Raw genomic sequence first — 3,636 nt, 5'->3', positions numbered from 1 at the left:
CTTTGTTGAACATTTTGTCGTGGCATGGGTTGATTATAACCAAGTGGTGCATTTGTGGAATTCTGTCGAACAACATTTTTTGGAGTTCACCATTCCTTGATTATTCCAACTGAAGTTTGGATGTTGGTTCCACCCTAAATTGTAGGTGTTGGAATATGGATTATTGTTCCGGTTGAAATTACCCATGTAATGCACATAGGTTGGGTTTAATGGGCATTCATAAAAAACTTGATCTTCATCATAATAAACATATGATAGCTCAGTTGTTTTCATCTCTTGAATTGCAACTGGTCTTTTTAGTGTTTTGATCATATTAGCTAAAAATGATACTTGAGCCATTAATGAAGTGATTGCATCAAGCTCTATTGTGCCAGCAACTCTTTTGCTAGTCTCTACTCTCATAGTAGGGTATTGATAATCATTGTTGACAATCTGTTCCAAAATCTCATACACTTCATTATATGATTTATCCAGCAAAGTACCATTAGCAGACACGTCAACTACCATCCTTGTATGTGCATTTAATCCAACATTTCCATCTTTGTCCAATGTTGGAAACCATACATCAGACATTTCCTAAGTAATTCCTTAAATCGCTCCCAAGCTTCATACAACATCTCATCCTCTGATTGTCAAAAAGATGTGATATCATTTATTAACTTGGCATTCATATTTGGAGGATTATACCATAGAAAAACCTTTGACAAAGAGCATTTCAAAATGCCACCGTCCTTGACAGAAAAGCATTCAACCATGCTGTGGCACGATCTTTTAATGAATATGGAAACTGTTTAAGTCGTAAGGCATCTTCAAGAACACCCCGTTGTCTAAACGAGTCACATACTTCTAGAAAAAGTCTTAAATGCAGTCTTGGATCTTCAGTAGGCAGTTCACCAAACTCTCCTACTGTTTGCACCATTTTTTAAATCTCTTTTTTCAATGTAACAAAGGATGAAGAAAAAAAGAAATATTGTTTGTCAAAAAAAAAAGAAAACTCGCAATTGTTTTTTTTTATTCCTAAGACAAGACTTCTTTCCCTTGGTTCTATATTCCTATCCTGAAATAATGAATTGAGTTTTTATAGGTATTTTTTATGCCTCTATTGAAATAGCTTTCTGACTATATTTTCGGCTACTCTACTCATTTCATAAAGTATTCTGCCCAATTTAACGACAGCTACCCAATACTCGGGAGATCCTTTCCCCGAACCCATACGTGTTTCTGTAGGTCTTACCATAACAGGTTTATCTGGAAATATACGTACCCATAATTTTCCACCACGGCGTACATTTTGTGTCATTACGCGATGCACCGCTTGTAACACCCCAAACCCGGCCTAAACGTTATGACCGGATCCGGTGCGCCACATCGATGCGTTCAAAATGTTTCGTTTTACTTAGTTTGGAAAACTTAGTTGGGGTTGTAAAAGATACTTTTTAAAGCAGGTTAAGGTGAATAGAAGTCAGAACCGTAGGAAACCAGAAGAAGAGGAGGTGAGTCCGCTTGACCGCTAAGTACCAAGCTCCTTCAGATCCAATCCTAGACATGCACACCACCATTGCCACACCCTAACGACTCGTATAATTTTGAGAAAACCGTTTGGTTATGTCTATCTTAAGAAAATGATTAAGTTTGAAAACGTTTGTTTAGCGGAAGTCTTACTTGTAAACGTGTTATTTTGAAATCCTTAATGTTTTTGAAAACGCGTCCCTAAAGCTAACCCATTTTCCTTAGTCATCATAGTTTTTTCATCATAGTAAAATAAAATAATAAAAGTAAAACAAAACCATAAGAATAATTAAAAGGCCTTATTACACTTAAAACCCAAAACCATAGATGAAATTAAAAGGACGCCCAGTTCACCGTAAAGAAACCAGTTCAGAGAAACATGTGGCCATCCAAATCCTCACACCCAAGCCTACTATGGTTGAGGATTACCTGCGAGGTGTAAATAAGGGTGAGTTTTGGAAAACTCAGTGTGTAATTCAACCCAACCATAGCCTAAATCAGTTCAAACCACGAGATGAATAAATTGGCCTCACCGCAATGATATCGAATAAAGCCCGTAGGCCCGCAATGCACTGCAACGATATATCATGCTTATGCGTAAACCCAACCATATCCAACCACATACACCCCCATACCATCCTTTCACCATGTGGGAGACTACTCGACCCACCCAACCGCTACACGCCACGAAATATGCAAAGATGGTCGCCAGATACGTAAAATGTGACAGGTCACTAGATACGTAAATTTGTGGCGGTGCCACCGTATCAGATAATTTGTGGCAAAGCCACCGGACGCTTCCTCCATAATATAACCCATGTCCCCATGCAATGAGATATACATTCATGGCATGCATCATACGATTTAATTCATCATGCTTTTCAGACAAAATTAACCCTAGGGGTATAAAGGTCATTTAGCATACATAGGGTATAATGGTAATTTTGCATACATAGGGTATTCTAGTAAATATAACTATTTCTAAGGTTTTCATGCATATCGTGGCTATTACGCTTAGCCGTAAACACTTACCGAAGCGTTTACCAAATTGGGCCGTTGGCCCATTAAGCCTAAAATATCAAAACGCATCGAAATCGCTGCATCGTAGTTTTATCACTTCCTGCTACCGTAATAATTACCCATACGCCTCACGAGCATTCGACACTGCAAGCGCCCAAAATACCGCTTTTTCGGTATTTTGGCTTTTCGGCTTTTGCCGATCTAGCCTATAAAAGGGTGTCAGTTACACACTTGATTTGTGACGACTTGCTGACAAGATCCACGCACGAACTGCCTTCTTGCCAAAATCCGATAGCTAGATCCAAGTCTGATCACTCCAAAGATCCAAGCCTTCGATCCAACCCTTGAGAAGACACTAATCATCAAAATAAATCATCGGTTAAAAACCCTTTATGCCCTATGCCCAAATCGATAGCCTCCCTAGATTTTAGGGACTTTGGCTTTTTCCTAACTTGAAAAATAAGACTAGATTTGGAGTGATGAGCACTTACCACTTATTCCTTCCTGCTTTCCACGTAGATATGATGCAGATTCAACCTTTAAATGACGGTAAAACTTGAATCTAGAAGCTTTGAAGTTTCGGCTACAAGTCCCTAACTCTATAGTAGTTTCGGCTTTTCTAGGTGATATAGAAAATAATGATTTGAGGCTATAACCCTGGGTAATGTTGTCGACAGATGCTAGGGGTTTAGAGGAGAGGAATGTTGGTCAAAAAGGAAAACATATTGAGGAATATGGCTTTGGAAAACGGCACAAGAATATAGCTTTTGGGATTTTGAGATTTGAGGTTCGGCTTTAGTCTAAGAAAATTAATAGAGGAAAGTGATGTAGAGTAGGGTGGAGATGGACAAGAGGTTTGAAAGGTTCGGCTATGGAGAAAGAGAATAAGAAGAAAGCAAAATGGCTAAAGGAGAAGGTGAGAAAAGCAAAAATGGCACAACTCCTCCCTATTGCCAAATTTATACCGCCACTTTAACCTAGCCGAATTTACCCCTAAAGAAACCCTTGGCGGCCACCTCTTGCTCCTCAAGAGTCCAAAATTCGCCAACACACTCACCCCAATCAGCTCCTAGATTTCCTCCCTTATCTCTATCCTTATTCAATCCC

General features: G+C 39.1%; 1 pseudogene; it reads left to right on the top strand.

The window, feature by feature from the left end:
* Nucleotides 1-562: 562 nt before the first annotated feature.
* LOC128285850 (small nucleolar RNA R71) lies at nucleotides 563-662 on the top strand (annotated as a pseudogene).
* Nucleotides 663-3,636: the final 2,974 nt, after the last annotated feature.

Source organism: Gossypium arboreum, chromosome 12, assembly GCF_025698485.1.
Source record: "Gossypium arboreum isolate Shixiya-1 chromosome 12, ASM2569848v2, whole genome shotgun sequence".
NCBI lineage: Eukaryota > Viridiplantae > Streptophyta > Magnoliopsida > Malvales > Malvaceae > Gossypium > Gossypium arboreum.
Note: the sequence above shows the minus strand (reverse complement) of the source record. Positions and strands in the feature narration are given on the sequence as shown.